Genomic DNA, 18,398 nt, shown 5'->3' with positions numbered 1-18,398 from the left:
AATCATTTTTTTATTGTTTTACTTTAGGGCATTGGTATCTGTTTTGCTATAACTAGACTCTTAGTGCCAACATAACTCACAAGTGGGCTTTCATTTTACTGGACAATTGATCCAAAACAATCCAACAGATACTATAGGGTAGAGGCTACTTGTATTTTCTTCTATTCACCAATATTTATCATTAGTCTAGCACAGTGCCTGAAACAGAGTATTTATAGAGTATCTCTTGAACATATGGATGAAACTAGCATACCAAGACCACTCTTTTGGAGAGAATCTTAAAGAAAATGTTTCTGGATCTCCTAAGTTATTTTGGGCTTCTTTGAATATATTATAGAAACTTTCATGAATATAGATAATATAAATTGTCAATCTAATTTGCCTAAACTCTTTGAATTTTTTTTTTATTAAATATTTACTTGTTTAGGGATGCCTGGGGTGGCTCAGTCAGTTAAGCCTCTGCCTTTGGCTCAGGTCATGAGCCCCGGGTCCTGGGATTGAGTCCCACATGGGGAGGTCCCTGCTCAGCGGGGAGCCTGCTTCTTCCTCTCCCTCTGCTGCTCTCTCCTACTTGTCTCTCTACCTCTCTGTCAAATAATAAATAAAATCTTTAAAAACAATATTTACTTGTTTATTTTAAAGAGAAAGAGTGAGCATGTGTGAGAGGGGCAGAGGGAGAAAGAACCTCAAGCCGACTACACTGAGTGCGGAGCCTGATGTGGGACTTGATCTCTTAACCCAGAGATCAGGACCTAAGCCAAAACCAACAGTTGGACACTCAACCAACTGTGCCACCCAGGCAGCCCAATATTTTAATTTTAAAAATTATCGTACCATGAAATAAAGCTGATAATTTTAAGTTGACATTAACTTAATTATCTACTGTGTGCAGTAAACTGTGTCTCGCTTTACATAATTAGTTCACATTATAGTAAAATGACATTGTGATCTGGGTTGTATCATGCCCATTTTACAACAATGTAGAGTTGTTTATCAAAGTTTATACAGTTTAACTGTATAAAACTTTAAACAGTGATTTAAATTTAATTTTATATGACTTCAAATTGTTCAAAACCTCAGCCACTTTACTACTAGATTTCTTTAAACGCTTCTAAACATGAATCAACTTCTGAACTTTTATGTTTTGAATCTATACGCACTCATTAATAGCTAGAAAAGAATATTTTTGCTGAAACTGCATTATCATTTTTAATATACAGTTAATGTCCCTTCAGTCTGTAAGTTTTTGTTGGTCTTACATTTTGTGACACTGTTCTTAATTAAGAAAAAATATCTTCTGTACTAAAGTGACATGTGTAACAACAGTATTTAGTGATTTCTAAATCCTAGGAAGATGCATTTCTTTCTTTTTTTTTTTTTTTTTTATCTTTTAAACCAGAACACAACACTGACAAGTATTGAAGTATAAAGTATATAATTATTTTGAAGCAATATTTAATAAGCATTTCTAGGGCACCTGGGTGGCTCAGTGGGTTAAAGCCTCTGCTTTCTGCTCAGGTCATGATCCCAGGGTCCTGGAATTGAGCCCCGTATCCAGTCTCTGCTCAGCAGGGAGCCTGCTTCCCACGCGCGTTCTCTCTCTCTCTGCCTGCGTCTCTGCCTACTTGTGATCTCTGTCCATCAAATAAATAAATAAAATTAAAAAAATTAATAGGAGTTTCTCTTTACTGACCCAGACTATTTTATAGAACTCTCATTTCTGGGGAGAAAAATAATAAATAATCTCATCTTGACTTAAATGAGACAGAACATTTGACATAGCACAGGTGCACTGCTGCCTCTATGAGGATGGCAACACACCAATCTACACATCAGAGAAGCTCATTCTAAACCAGGAAGCAAGCTGGTATTCCACTGGTATTTATAAGAGTGACGGACAACTAAAACGAAGAACTTAAGTAAAAGGTAAATCTCTGTATCATGTTTTCTGATTCTCTCTTGACTAAAAGAGACTCTATACCAATTTTATGTCATTTTTCTATTTGTCCTACTTAACCTCTTTGTCTCAGCTTATTAGTCTTTTTAAAATGATAATAACAAGGTGCCTCAGCGCAGTAGGTAGTGCGTCAGTCTCATAGAATGATAATAACAGTGTTGTTCAGTGTCCTCAGAAACATATTAAGTGCCTCAATAGTAGCTGTGATGGTAATAGTAGTAGAAACAGGAGCGGCAGTAGGCTGTAGTGGGCTTGTTTAGCAGTAAGGGGGGGGGGCGGAAAACACTTTATAGTCTATGCTCATGGAAGGACACTTAGAAATATTTGCAAAACAATGTTTGTGGTGTTGCCTGGGATGGATGTGGGGTTGGGGAAGGAAGCAGCCCTTTCGCATCCAGTTCTGGTTTCTGGTTTCTCATCCAGTTCTATCTCATTACAGCATGGATCCTTTGGAAGCGAGGGACTTCCATGCACCAAAAATAAGTCTTCCCTTTAAAAATGTGTGTTGCATAAATAGTGTAAGAGGATGCATGGGACTTCTTTTGAACCGTTATGAGTAGGCTTGAGGTTCAACAGATTTTCAAGAAGCTGTTTAAGTGCTGCATTAGAACCGAGGGACAGTGGTGCTTAGTGAAAGTGCGGGTGCAGGAGGATCACTCTGCTTTCTCAGAAACCAATCTGCTCAGACTGAACAGTCCACTTCCAAGCTAAAAAAAAAAAAAAAAAAAGCAAACTACCCCATCTGAGGGAGAAGATATTGTTTTAACTTTATTTTTGATCATAATTTTACTGGTATTGTTCATTCTAAGCTGAAAACAAAACTATCCTGGGAACAATATCCTAGACCTTTGACTCTTGTAATAGGTGGAAAATAGATTGTGGTTTGTCTCTTCTTAAACAAGATTCATTAGATCGAATATTTAAAGTGAGAGATAGAATAAAAATTAAGTAATTTTTAGTCTATAAATATAAAACTTTAAAAACTAAATATGTCATGGCTAAAAGATGAGTAGTGTTATACTGGGATTAGGCACTATTATACTTGGGACTTACTCCCTGAAGACAGACTGCTATTAGTTCTGTTAAGAAAGAAAGAAAGAAAGAAAGAAAGAAAGAAAGAAAGAAAGAAATACAAGACATTTCTTTGAAAAATACTTGCATTCTTTCTGTTTGTCTTAAGAAATTTAAACTTAGTTTTCAATGGTATATACTTTTAGAAAAAGAATCTTAGTTTAGGTTGCAATGTCCTGATGAAATCATGGTATTACCTTTTTTTGAAAGAAGTATTAAAGATCATGCAGACTGATTCACCCCCAGTGCTAGCTCTCCACTTCCCCCACATCTCCAAAAGGCTGCTGTGGTGTGTAGTTTCTATCTGAAAACTATCATGATGCACTACTTTACATCATAGCATACTCCAGAATTATCCTTTTTAGGAAACACAACTAAGAAAGGAACAATGCAAGAATTATGGCTTTGTTAATAATTGACCACAACATATGTCAACTTCCATCACACCATCTTGATATCAAAAACTACATGTATCTTTTCATTTACTCAGTTCTGTTTTATAATTTTAAAATTATAAAATTTTTAAAAATTTTGAAAAAATTAATTTTTAATAGATTCTATTTATTTATTTGACAGACAGAGATCACAAGTAGGCAGAGGCAGGCAGAGAGAGAGGAAGAAGCAGGCTCCGTGCTGAGCAGAGGGCCCAATGCAGAGCTCCATCCCAGGACCCTGGAATCTTGACATGAGCTAAAGGCAGAGGCTTTAACCCACTGAGCCACTCAGTCTCCCAATTTTTAAATAAATTTTTATAATTTTCCATATATATATATATATATATATATATATATATATATATATATATATCCCATGCTTTCTGATTAAATTTATTTCTGCATTTTTTAGGGTTCGTTTTTGCTTTTTCTTTTTTTTTTAACTATATGAAAGGTTCTTATTTTCCTTTCTACTGGCAATAAGAACAAGCATTTCCTTTATTTTAAGTGTTCATAATATACTTTCACAATTCAGTTCAACAATCTAATATTCAGGAACGTTGAATATGTCAGTCTTGTCTGGATGTAGGGTAAAGGTGTTTGTATTTTGTATGGTGAAGGGGGTAGCACGTGGAAAATAAAGGTATTCACTTCACAAATAGATTATTTTAAGCAACTCTGAAATATAAGGTACTGTGCTAAAGAATAACAAGGATAAAAAGAAATAAAAAGTATGTTTATTCATTTTGGAATAATTTGCTACTAAAAGGTCAATTAAGAAATACAAAAGGAGGGGCGCCTGGGTGGCTCAGTGGGTTAAGCCGCTGCCTTCGGCTCAGGTCATGATCTCAGAGTCCTGGGATCGAGTCCCGCATCAGGCTCTCTGCTCAGCGGAGAGCCTGCTTCCCTCTCTCTCTCTCTCTGCCTGCCTCTCCATCTACTTGTGATTTCTCTCTGTAAAATAAATAAAAATATCTTAAAAAAAAAAAAAAAGAAATACAAAAGGAGTAAAAAAATAAGCTAAAAAATATGCTACAGACCACATGGCTAGAGCACCTACTTTATAATTTAAACTTTATGAAATTTGGGGGTTGAATCAACAACACAAAAATGTATTATGCACCTAACACATATTAAAATTTGAATACAGGTATCTCCCTGAGTCTGTCTGAGAAGACTGCTAAGTAAGTACCACTAATCATAAACAGAAACACACACTAACTGGGTGACATAACAGCAGGGCCAGATTGTGAGTCTAGGTCACAATGAAATCAATTAGAAACTTTTATAGTAAAAATTACCCTTACAGAGTAAAGAGGAGTAAGCTATATAGAGAGAGTTTGAGAGGATATTATTTTACTTACCAATGCAATCATTTACCAATGAATCATTTAATCATTTACTAAGGTAATAGTAATTTTAATGACTTTTGCATATATATGCTACACATATATGTTCATATCTAAAGTCTGCTAAATATTGATTCTGTGAATAAAGGAGGAAAGGGTAGATGGTGTATAAAACTGTGATTCCCTAGACTATGTCTTACTCGTCTTCAATTATCCTAATCCTATCAAAGGACATTCTCATTATTTCTTGACTGAATACCTGAATTCACATGATATATATATAGAAACAAATTTATTAGGATGTTTTAGGGACAGAATATATAGAATTTAGTGAGATCACAAAGGAAGAATTATTTCATTTGAAGAGTTCAAGAGAAGTAACAAATGAGTTGAATGTTGACAGATGAGTAGTTGCTGCCTAGTAAATAGAGTCATTTTGTAAATTAAGATCAACCCCAAAGGGCACCTGAGTCATTAAATTAGGTGCTCTGCAGAACTGTAGGTATTTTGATAAGGTTAGTTTGGAAAAATTGGGGGTAAAGTGAAAAAAGGCCCAACTGTCACTGGGAGCCTCCCAATCATGGAAGCCCGGGCATAATATACTAAGAAGTTTGGGTTTCATCCTGTAAAAAACTATAATCCATTGAAGATTTTAAAGCAATGGAGTAATATGGTAATCTTTCATCTTAGAAAAATCACTCTGTCATGGGAAATATGAATGGAGAAAAGCAAGTTAGGAGGCAGAGAAATGAGGTTGGAGAATGTGACAATGGTTGAGAAGAGAAAATGGGAGTCTGAACTAAGCCATTTACTGTGGAGTTAAAACTAAATACATGAACAAAAGGTGAAAAAATACAAAAGTTGGCACCTGTAGGAACAAGGATTAAAAACACAATTAAGGTTAAAAGATAGTTCCCAGGTTTATTTCCTAAATGACTGAGATGGAGGAAATCTCTGTAGTCAAGAAAAGAAAAAGAAGAATAGTACAGAGATATATATGGCATTTTTTTCATGGAACCATCAAGCACCAGGATACAGAGGACAAAACTTTTGAAGATGCAATGGGCAAAATAAATAATCTTTAAAACCACTCAAAAGAGATGAAATCTGAAGCATGGGAGAAAACAAGTGCAAAGATGAGGAGTGCATTAGAACAGGTAGAAAAGAGGACTTAGGAAAGAACACGGGGCATAGCAACACATAAAAGAAGCAAAGAAAGAAAGAACATCCTGTGAATGAGGCTGAAAATTAATAATAAGTGAGACACTAGGAGATAAGACAGAATATATTAGACCAAAAGCCAAACAAGGGTATCATTTCAGGAGTATAGATTTAAAAATCTCTCAAGGCATCTACGGACCAAACCAGAGGCAGTAATAACACCTATGATTAAGACATCTGAAAGTGAAATTCCACGTGCAGAGAATGCCTGAGGTCTCTCTCTCTCCTTTTTTTTTTTTTTTTTTTTTTCAGGCTAGAATCCACTAACATCTCATTGATTTGCTAAATCCTTCTGAGATTAAATGGACCCCTTTGATCATTAAGAAAATAGCATAAAAGTAGAAAAGACTCCATCGTTTCAGATGCCTAACAACATCTCATTAAGTAATGGGATTATCACTTGCTTACAGAAAAGTAAGAACAATAGAATATGATTAAATGGCAAGATATGTTATACAAGTAAGTGCCGAAGAATTCCTGGGGCCTGAGAAGTCAATTTCAGATGAATCAGACTGAACAGAAACAAGAAGTGAATGCCATGATTTCTTTGGGAATAGTGTTCAGTGGAATTATTGGATAGATATCTGGTACTCATGGATAAAATAAGTGAGCTAAACAGAATACAACAGAAAAGAAGTACAGGAAAGTAAAGGAAAGAATCGTTCTGAGTAATGAAATGACTTGACTTTAAAATTATACCTAATTATACCTTCAACTTCTCATCCCAACTGAAATGAGTCACACCATGTATAAAAGGGAAACAAGCCTGCATTGATTCTTGAAACTGCACACATTTTGTGCAGCACACACAAACAAGGTTAAAAAATAATGCCAAGACTGACAATTTGCCCTCCTAATAAAGAATGATTCTCAGAAAATAATTGGAAAACCTTTGTACTCATTCCACTAATACACGGGTTTGACAGGTGTGGTAGGTGGTGAGAACAGCCAAAAGGTGAATGTGGGAACAAGATTTAAATTCTTCAATGCTATAAAGCAAACACACACCACTAATGGTCTGAAATCAGGTAAGGTTTGCCCAGTGACTTTCCTAAGGAGAAACTAGACAGAGGAGAGTAGAGAAGATGTTTCCTTTTAAAAGAATAGGTGAATAAACCCACAAGAAAACTGGTTTTTCACATAATTAATACCTGGTAGGGAAAAATGTTTTATAAGAAAGCTGTATGCTGAAACTGGCCATAGTACAGAGTTCCGCAGAAGATGAAAATAGTGTAATGAAGATAAATGCATCCAACATCTTCAGACTGCTGTGCCCTCCAATTTTTTCTCAGTATACTTAAGCCCTTGCCAGACAAACAAATGAAAATTAGCAAATCTCTTATCCAGAAACCATGGTATTATTCTTAAGTCTTACTTTCTCAAAAACCCCAAAAGTTGATGACCCAAATTCAAGACTCAGCCGACCAGCAACTTTAATGCAGACTTGATTTGATAAATTCTGTTTCACTCTTATGGTCTTACAATACATTAACCATAAATACAAAGAAAGTTTCTTTAAGCATAATAAGGATATTACTTGTCTGCTCAAAATTCAGTGATTCCCTGATGCTCAGGGTTAAGTCCAGAGAGCTTAACGTTATTTGCAAATCCTTCCTGAGTTTGCTGCTGAATATCAACACAGCCTCATTTTTAGTAAGTGTGTACTTTGAAGTTCATTGTCTAACCCTACACAGATCTCCTTATAGATCAGTAACAAAGCCACACGCTTGGCTCTCTTCCTGCCTTCGAACAACCTCTTTTTAATTCCTTGCACATTGTTCCTACTCTCAACATCCTAAGCTATATGAATTTCTACACTTTGAGGGTAATAGAGAAGTATTAGAGAATGAAAGCTTGTAGAACGGTCAGATCTGGTTTAAATTTCTACGTCTTTCATTTGCTAGATATGACACCTACCTATGTTTTCTTGTGATGATTGAAATACATTAAATTAGACATTGAAGGATTGCACCTGGCACAAAGCAAGCCTTCAAGAATATGGAGTCGTAGGAGTAATATGATCACTACTACTTGGTTTTGTGAAAAGAGTTGATGCTTCTTGGAATGCAAAGCATAGTTTGACCCTAATAATGTATTTCATGTTGATTTGGAATATTTGATTCATTAGAAAAGTTGAAGAAATGTATATAAGTTGTTTACGGAAAATAATTTGTAAATTCACCAAGTGCCCTGTTTTCACAACACTCTTTAAAACATGGAGAAGTTGAAAAAAATATATCACTTATTATCAATCAGTTATAACCAGTCATTACTAAATCTGTGAGGACAAGGCTGATACAATCAGCTATGAAAGTCTACTTATCTCAGCTGAGAGAGGAACCATTGTGACTTTTTAAATCATTATCATCAGTATAAGTAAAGAAAATAAAAACACAATTGACTGGACAAAATAAGAGAAATGGCTTTTCTAAATCCACTAATAATATTTATATCAAGCTATCCTCTCTGCAAAGGAAAATTTTTATATAGTAGATTTTTTCTCTTGTTGATTGTCCCAGGTGAACTGTCTAGTTATGAAAAAAATAGAAATGTGTTTGTGTGGACCATAATGACAGCTTATTTCACAGAGAAGAAATAATGAGGAGACCAGACTGTCCAGTGCAGCTGGTCTAAATTGCTACCTCAAAAACTATCATTATTAAGTGATTATCAAATGGTTCACAATTTGCCCACCATCACCAATCAAGAGACATTTGCTCAAGCCACATTGCCTTAGACAAAAACTACAAAGTAATTATTTTCTTTTAAAAATGTTCATCAATTTCACCACAATAAAAGTTATAAACATGAAGGGGGTGACTTTTTTCCTAATGTAAAGTTGTTATTAGTCTGCAAATATAGATGAATATGATACAAGAAACCTCTCAAATCTTCAATATTAATAATGGCTAACCTGTACTGCTGTACACACGCACACACACACACTCAGAAAGAAGAAAGCTAAATTGAAATACCAATTTACTGATAAGTACTTTTTCCAGAATGTACTTACTTCTTTACATAAAGTAATTAATTCAAAGAGACAAAGGTGAAATGAATGAATAATTATCACATTTTACGATGGTTAAAATAGGATTGAGAACAAGCAAATTTAAAATATCTTAAATACGAAGACCTAGCCTAAGAAATAATTGTATTTTTGTTTGTTTAAATCAGTTATTTTCAGTAGACTGCATTGTTGTTCCTGATGGGCATTTAAACATTTCTGAGGAAGGGGCACCTGAATGGCTCAGTCAGTTAAGTATCTAACTCTTAATTTGGCTCAGGTCATAATCTCTGCCTCATGTAATGCAGCCCTAAGTCAGGCTCAGGCTCAGGCTGGGCATGCTTATGATATTCTCTCTCTCCCTCTGCCTCTGCCATCCCCCTCCTCACCTCCAGCTCTTACTTATGTAGTGTCTCTCTCTCTCTCTCTCTCCCCCCACCTCTCTCTCATTTCTGAGGAAAATACAAAAATCCTGGCAAAATGATTGTTGTAAACTACCAGCATTTAGTGGGCAGAAGGTCCAGATGCTAGACATTCTCCAGTGCATAAAACAATTCTACACAACAGAGAATTGATCCACATGATTTAGGAATGACCACCTCTACCTCTAAGATAGATCACATTCTAGGTCACAAAACAAACCTTATTAAATTCAGCAAATCAAAACTGCTCAAGCTATGCTCTTTGACAAAAAGAGAATTAAACATAAATAGCAGAAGGCTATCTGGCAGACCTGAAAATATTTAAAAGCAAGCCTACTGTACAACACCCTATTACATAATCCACAGATCAAAAAGGAAGTCTCAAGGGAAAACAGAGAGCGTTTTGATCAAAATGAAAGTGAAATACAAACATATCAAAATTGAGGAATATACTTAAAACAAGATTCGAGAAAATTATATGAATGCTTATTAGAGAAAATAAAGATCTCAGTAAATAACGTGTCTACCTCAAGAAACTATAAAAAATAATAGAAAATTAAACCAAAGCAAACAGAAAGAAGGGATTAATAAATATAAGATCAGAAATTAATAAAATTGAGAATGAAGAAACACTACAGAAAATCCAAGAAATCAAAAATTTCTTGTTTGACTAAAAAAAATCTATAAAATTGATTAAATGTCTAGTTAGTTTGATCAAGAAAAAAAGAGAGAAGACAAGTCACCCACATCAAGACTGAAATAGGAATTATCACCGAAGATTCTACGGATATTTAAGGGATAATGTAGGAATATTGCAGAGAACCCAACTGACAAAATTTGACAACTTAGATGAAATAGATCAAATCCTTGAAAAACACAAAATGAATACTCACCCAAGAAGAAATAGATAACCTCAATTGTACTAAATTTGTAGCTAAAACCTTCCTAGGGGATTGGGGGGAGTTGGGGTTGAGTCAGGCCTAGGAGGTCTCCCTGGTGAATTATACCAAGCATTTAAAAAAGAATTAGTTCCAGTTCTTAAAAATGTCTTCCAGAAAATGTAAGAGAAAACAACAGTTCTCATCATACTTAATGAGGTCAGTATATCCTGACACATCAGAGATTATTTTTTTAAAAGATCAATATTATTCATAAAAATAAATGTAGAATTCTGAAGATAATACCAACAAATTGAAATACTTTATAAAAACAGTAACATATTAAGATCAAGAGGGTTTTTACTAGGAATGCAAAAGCAAGTTCAACATTTAAAAAATCAATGCAACCCATCATATTAAGAGTAAAACAAGAAAAAAAGCCACAAAATTATGGCAATAGGAAGAAAAAAAGCATTTGACAAAATTCAACATTCGGCCATGATTTTTTAAAAATTCTCAACAAACATCGAGTAGAAGGGAACTTCTTCAATCTGACAAAAAAAAAAAAATACAAATATCTACAACTAACATCATACTTAATTTTGAAAGGCAATGCCTTTCTCCTACAATCCATACGTAGGCAAGGACATCCTGCATAACTACTCCTATTCAAACATTTTCAAAGTCTTATACCTAATTTTATTCTTCTTCTTCTCATTATTATTATTACTCAAGAAACCCTCAAAATAATATTGTACAGAAGAAATACTTTTATAGTCTACAGGCAATATCTAAAATTTGAATGACAGTCCTAACATCTATTCTATCTGCATCTTTCATTCTGCATCTGTAAAAAAGAGACTAATTAGCCGAAAGTATTGTTAAAAGAGAAGGAATGCTTTGTACATTCTAATAATGTGTTACAAAAAAGAAAAATGAAATTCTTTTCTTGTGAAAATTATAAGAACTCCCAAATTCAATGCAAATTTTTTTTCTGTCTATTGGAAAAGTTATGATAGAAAGGAAAATTAATTACAAGTTTTTTAACAAATATTGAATGTGCTGACTCCATTGGCAACTAAAATGAAGAATTAAATTTTTCATAGTGGTGTGGTAAGAGATACATAAATTAAGAGGAAGAAAGGTAAAGCTTGAGGGAAAAAAATATCTTGAATATGTTAGAAGTTTTAGCTTACTGTTTTTAGGTACAGAAGATATATAATACCCTGAAGCTATCAAGTCTAAATATACGAAATAATGGTAAAGTAAATGAGTATTTGTGCTATTAACCTTTTTCCCCCCAAAGTTGAACAAATAAATACATATTTTTGGGGAAGAACATCATCAATCATTCAAGTTTTAAGTATGATAATAAAAATAATTTCAATTAAATGTTGTTCAGTGTTTAGTTTTCTCTTTGCAAATAAAATTCTATCACTTTAATAAAATACTCAGATATTCTTACAGTTGTATTTTTGTAGTAATCTAGTTAAAACCATAGGAGAAAATTGTTACATCATTCATCAATTTCACATTGCAAACTTTCAACAGAAATTGTCAGTTTTAATTTCACAGACTATATGCACTATTAAATCAGGAATTTTTCAAATATAATGCTCTATCTCACATTGTTTTACATTACGTATATTTTTAAAAGGTGATGTTTTAAAAAGCATCAAATGTATTTGTCTTAGAACACAAGAAAATGTAAGACAAATTCAGGAGGAATCTACCAAATCAAGGAGCAGATGTACGATACAGAGCAATATTCTTTTCTTAGAAACTGTTAAATTTGTGACAATCATTAAAATGATCATCAAAGTTTTGAGGTAAAGCTTAAAGCTCTGAAATTCCCCCTAAATAGTCAATCTAATAAAATTTCATTAATAAACTTTATTATATTCTATTATGTTGAAACGCAATTTGAATGGAGACACTTATTTAGCAATTACTAACATCATTAATGGCATAGTGTTATAGCTAGATTACATTACCAATTTGTTAGATTACATTATCAATTTGTTAGATACAAGAAAATACAAGCGATAATCAGTGAATTTTTTTATAACTACCCCAAATTCAAATTTTCTAAAGAAAACTCCAGTTGTTTTGTTTAGAAAAACATAATGTAAAAAACAATAGGGTGTCTGAGCTTGAGACTTCATTATTTTCTTGCTACAGCATGAGGTATTACAGATATCATTAACACATTTACTCTTGGGAGAAACCGGGAAGGAAATGGCACAAAATTCTCACTAATTTTAGGAGGTGAAAATTGTGACAATCTGAATAAATAAATAGTGTTAATTGCATTTTTAAACATTGGCATGCTGCATTTTACTACCAAGAGAGAGGAGTGAGTTGAAGAAAAAAAAAAAAAAAACTTTAAAATACTTCTCATGCATAATTTATCCACTTCTTTATGAATTCTTTCCCAACAAAAGAAAAGTGACAACAAGATTAGAAGGAAGAGGAATTTGGAAAAAATATTGTTGAAACAATCCATAAACATGGAAAAACATTCTCCAATTTATTTGCAGTAAGCCAGCATAAAGGAAAATTCCAAGTATGCTGGATATTTACATTTACTGGATCCTGAGATAAGACCAGCCCTTAGCATCTATAGGGTTGGTTAAGGTATAAAAATGAAGGCCTACATTAAAAAAGAAGAAGAAGAAGAAGAAGAAGAAGAAGAAGAAGAAGAAGAAGAAGAAGGAGAAGGAGAAGGAGAAGGAGAAGGAGAAGGAGAAGGAGAAGGAGAAGGAGAAGGAGAAGGAGAAGGAGAAGAAGAAGAAGGCCTACATACCATGTGTCTCCATACTTAAAACATATAGAGTCATTAAAACATTACATAAAATATGTTCTATCCTCTCATCATGAAACTTATACTTTCATAACAACCTGGGAGACTAAGTTTGGGTTTAGAATTCTTGGACCCTCAGAATTCTGGACCAGAATTTGAGGCACAAAGAAAACCACCAAGGGTGGATATTATATCCTTAACCCTTTATAGATTCCTCATCTATAAAGAACAGCAGGGCTGAAGAGGGACCTTCAGAGAAATCCTTTAAATGATAGGGTACTGCCTAAAAAAATTTTTTGAAAATATTTTTTTAAAAGGTGTTATTTATCTTAATAATTTATTAAAGAACCATGAGGGACAAAACTAATTATATTTCATGAAGGTTTGATACTGGGCTCAAAAACAGTGTATCTTTTATAGTTTTGGTAACATAGTTCTTGATTTATACACTTTAATCACTCTACCACCCTAGAAAAAACCCTAGAAATTTTTGATGGATTATTATCAAATTTGTTTGAAGTCTGTTACGAATGTCAGTATGTAGAAACAATGAAGATTAATACCTCAAGAAATTGGGATAAAAGAACAATTCAAAATAGAGTAGGTAAATCTAAATTAAAATAAACTAAGTAACATGAATGAAAGGGATAAACTGCGTATCTAATCAGACTGCTGAAATAATGCCAAAGATACTAGTGGAAAAGTTTAACACTTGACTCCAGTATTAAGGAAAAGTAAGGGAATACTTGTCCTTCATGAAATTCCTTGAAACACTCATTGAAACCATATACTCAGTTGGAGGCAAATGAGCGTCCTCCTGAGGTTGCTATGTATTGATTATTGATTCAAGAATGTTTCTAAATTTTAAAAACATTATTAATATTTTTAGAAGTGTAATTATTATGCAATTATGACTTCAGCAGCACTGCAATGGTCCATACCCTTTAAAGTTCAACTCCACTAGCAAGATGTGTATGTTGGGAGGGCATAGACTCTTTAGCTTTGCTGTGTTAATGTAATCCTCACTTTCATTAGGTCTTGTCTCAAGATCAAACATAACTTGTTTGGGACAGTGACATTGGGAATGATATTTATGTATATGAGTATTCTATGATGCTCTTTGGCGCTGCTGCTGAGATGCTGCTCTGTTCCCTATTGTGTAAAATTTCTGAAAATTTTACTGGCTAAGACCAGTGTGAGCTTGATTAACAACATGTAACTTCAGTGATCTTCTGGCTACTCCCCTATTGCCTGGAAGAAGAACCTAAAAAGAGAATCGCAATTTTTAAAAGAAATGCAGCATCGTCAATGCTCCTGGTGGCAAAAAAGATGGTATCCATAGCAAAATGCCAGTATTGGCTATGGCGGGGCTGGGGAGTTAAACAGGGGGCATGTGGGTGGCTCAGTTGGTTAAGCGTTTGTCTTTGGCTCAGGTCAATCTCTGGGTCCTGGGATATAGCCCATGTGGGGCTCCCTGCTCAGCAGAGTCTGCTTCTCCTTCTCTTTCTGCCCCTCCCCCCATTTTCTCTCTTTCTCTCTCTCTCAAATGAATAAATTAAATATTTTTAAAGAATATTTATTTGGAAGAAATGGACTTTGTGCTTGCATTTCAGAAGTACTTAATTTACCTCGTGTATATTTTCTTTTTATTTTTGTAGAAAATCCTAAGTAACTCAAAAGACTACAACCCATGTGTATCAAATAAAGAAAATATATAGGTAGTAACAAAACATTGTTACATAGTTTAATTTGCAGCTGGTTTCTTTTCAGAATGTACCTGAAATAATGACACATCTTATAATTGGCAGTGTTTTCGAGTTAATGAAATGTAATATATTCAACTCATAAGCACTACTTGAATACATTTCTCTTTATAAAGTATGATGATTAGTAATGAGTTGATTATCAGTTCTTCCAGAAAAATTTAGGTAAAAAGGTAACATGGTTGTATGAATATGCCATGAGTTTCAACATTGCATACTTTAGGTGTCTGTGTGATTTGTTTTGTCTCTTACCAGTTATGACACATTTTAGACTCACCGTATAGAGAAGCTTGAATCAGTCAGGTTCACGGAAATATTGACTAGACTTGTATACAAAAACAATAGCTATGGATAGAGTTTAAGTCACCTTATTAAAAGATTAAAATCAATTTAAAGACGAATGTAAATTACCTCACATAAGCATAATTTTACATTTTAAAATTCAATAAATAATGAAAATGTTATTAGTGAATGTCCTAAACTCTATTCCATATTGCTAAGACTATGTTACTTTAACATGAGGAGCATACTACCATTTTAGGATGTTTCTACTGCTTTATTAACTTAAATTTGTAAAACCATTTAAAAGTTTTTTGAGATCAAGCACATGTGTACCCCTTTAGCATCTCTATTAAATTAAATATAGTTTAATTGTCTGTGTAGGGTGAAGAATATAAAAGATTTAGAACTAAATTATACACAAAACTAATTCTAGAATGATCAAAGCATATAAATTGTCCTTTCAATTCTTAGACATTTCTTGCTATACGGTGGTTATGGTAGACTGATCTATTTTATATTGTTTTACTTGAAACACAGGATTAACCAATAGTCAATTGCATCATTGATGTAAATTTTGTGATCTATGTGGAAAATCACAGAAAAAATATTTTAGTTTGACTCATTGCTGCATACTATTGCCATGATCATATCAATTGGATCCCATAGGGATACTTGGACGGAAACAGAAGGTATGCCTACAACACTAATTAGTTTTTAGTACTTTATCAAATTTCTTTCCATTTTGCCATATGCCAAACCAAGGAACTAAATTGGGAAGTAATGGGAATAACCATACTCACACAGCAAACATATCAATGTAATGATATTACCTGATTTTCACTTGTTTTATATGTATATTTAAATTTATATTACACATTTGTATGAATATCTAAATGCTTTGTATATCTAAAACACTTTAGTTTGCTTATACCTACTGGAATAGTTCTTTTTTCTTTTAATCATGAATTGATCATGCAGTTCTATAATTGTCTCAGTAATTCTGGTACCAGTATTCATGCAGTAACAACAAAATAAGTTTGAGGTATGGCTGTGATGGTTTTGAAATATGCCTCCCCCAAATTCCTTGGCACGACCCCTTGGGGTTTATGATTGCTTCAATCAGTAGACTGTAGTGGAAGAGAGGCTATGTGAACTCTGAGGCCATTTGAGCAGCTTAGCTGGTGATTCCTATAAATATTCTTGATTTTTAAAAATTCTTCTTCTTACAGTTAAGCAACATGGAAACTGTTCATTATGCATCTCAATTTTATGGTTTGTTAAACAATTCCACAGACATACTCAGCATAGGGCTAATTATTACCCACTGCGGAAACAAGATCTTCTTGAAAACTCTACTCAGCACTCTCTGAATTGAGTTTTGTTTAGTCACAGTGGTGGGAACAGGCCCTACTCCTGACCCTGTGTAGGCACTAGAAACTGTTCCCTCTAATCCTTCCAGATCATTCTTTCCCAGATTCCTCACTACATGACCTTGCTGACCAGTTGCATCATAGGCTGCATATCTGGAGAGCAGTATCCTGAGATTTCTGGGGTTTTCTCTCTGCACAGCTGCCTCTTCTGTGATACACAGTTCTCCTATCTCTGGCCACCTTGGTCTCCCTAGAGTCTTAGTTCTGTCTCCTCAGCTTAGAGAAACCAGCTTTGGGCTTCTCTTAGACTGCACACTTCCTATCTGAAGTCCTGGAAACTGTTAAAACAACCATAAGTGACTCTTAATCTCACAAAACAAACTGAGGGTTGCTGGGGGGAGGGGGTTTGGGAGAAGGGGGTGGGATTATGGACATTGGGGAGGGTATGTGCTTTGGTGAGTGCTGTGAAGTGTGTAAACCTGGTGATTCACAGACCTGTACCCCTGGGGATAAAAATATATGTTTATAAAAAATAAAAAATTATATTAAAAAAAAAAAAAGAAAAAGAAAACAGCAATAAAAAAACAATCATTAGGGCAAACGCAGGCCTAACCCCTTTTTCCTTTTCTCAGGTCTCGCTTGACTTACTATGGTGTCTGATGCTCAGCATCTAAAATACCATCATTTTATATGTTTCAGTGCTTTTTATTTATTTGTTTTTTTTCAGGCAGGAAGATAAATCTCATCCCTGTTAGTCCATCTTGCCCAGAAGTAGCAGTCTCAGCAACATTGATTCGGTTCCTGATACTACCTCTCTGCTGATACAATGAGAAGAAATAGAATTAGAACCAAATAATTTTACTAATAACTTAATACCTGCATTTTGGGTTAAATGGAAGATAGTACATTAAAAGCATGAAGCAATAAATCCATGACCTCTCTTTGCTGTTAAAAAAGTCTATATAAAAATACTTATACATGGGGCGCCTGGGTGGCTCAGTGGGTTAAAACCTCTGCCTTCAGCTCGGGTCATGATCCCAGAGTCCTGGAATTGAGCCCTATGTTGGGCTCTCTTCTCAGCAGGGAGCCTGTTTCCCTTCCTCTCTCTCTGCCTGCCTCTCTGCCTGCTTGTGATCTGTCTTTCAAATAAATAAAATCTTTAAAAAAATAAAAAATAAAAATACATACACATACAATTTTCTTTCAAGGCAAAAATTACACGTTTAAAAACATTTGAAACTAACAGTAAAAAATCAAAAATGGAAATTCTAAGCTATGAAATGTCACTAATTATGCTTCTTGGAAGTCTTGCTATTAACATTTTACTAACTGCATAGACATTTCATACAAAACAGTTTTGCATGTTTTCTGATTAAGACAATGACTGCAGAACAGGGAAAAGATGATGATAATTTAAAAAAAATATATGTGTAATATCAATGATTTAACACAGACTTTTTTGGAAATGAGTGGGTGATGTAGAGTAGAGGACATAGTCATCAGAAGTGAGAAACCTAAGAGACTGGTAAACCACATGTGTGGAAAGACCCTCTTTCATGGATTTTTTTAAGTCACTGAAGTGATGACATTATGAATGCTGGAGAGAGTGATAGTAAGCTAGACACTATGAATTAGAGGCCCTGGTTAGAATGAAGGTACCTGATTGCATTGAGATGGACTAGTACAAAATGTACTTCCAGAACATTTTTGTTTGTTTGTTTAAATTTATTTATTTTTATTTTTTTATTAAGTTCAATTAGCCAACATATAGTACATCATTAGATTTTGATATAGTGTTCAATGATTCATTAGTTGTGCACAACCCCCAGTGCTCATCACAT

The 18,398-nt window shown here is 34.0% G+C and overlaps 1 long non-coding RNA gene across 2 annotated transcripts in view; it reads left to right on the top strand.

Moving 5' to 3' along the window:
• Positions 1-17,485, top strand: part of LOC309849514 — a 191,332-nt gene extending 173,847 nt beyond the window's left edge. The window contains exons 1-2 of one of the 2 annotated variants that reach the window (XR_014303745.1): positions 13,374-13,418; positions 17,285-17,485. This is a non-coding gene — a long non-coding RNA (uncharacterized lncRNA). Of the gene's footprint in view, positions 1-13,373; positions 13,419-17,284 lie in introns of those variants that run through there. The other variant, XR_014303744.1, reaches the window with a different exon arrangement.
• The last annotated feature ends 913 nt before the right edge of the window (positions 17,486-18,398 follow it).

Source organism: Mustela nivalis (assembly GCF_964662115.1).
Source record: "Mustela nivalis genome assembly, chromosome: 16".
In the NCBI taxonomy this organism is placed as follows: Eukaryota; Metazoa; Chordata; class Mammalia; order Carnivora; family Mustelidae; genus Mustela; species Mustela nivalis.
Note: the sequence above shows the minus strand (reverse complement) of the source record. Positions and strands in the feature narration are given on the sequence as shown.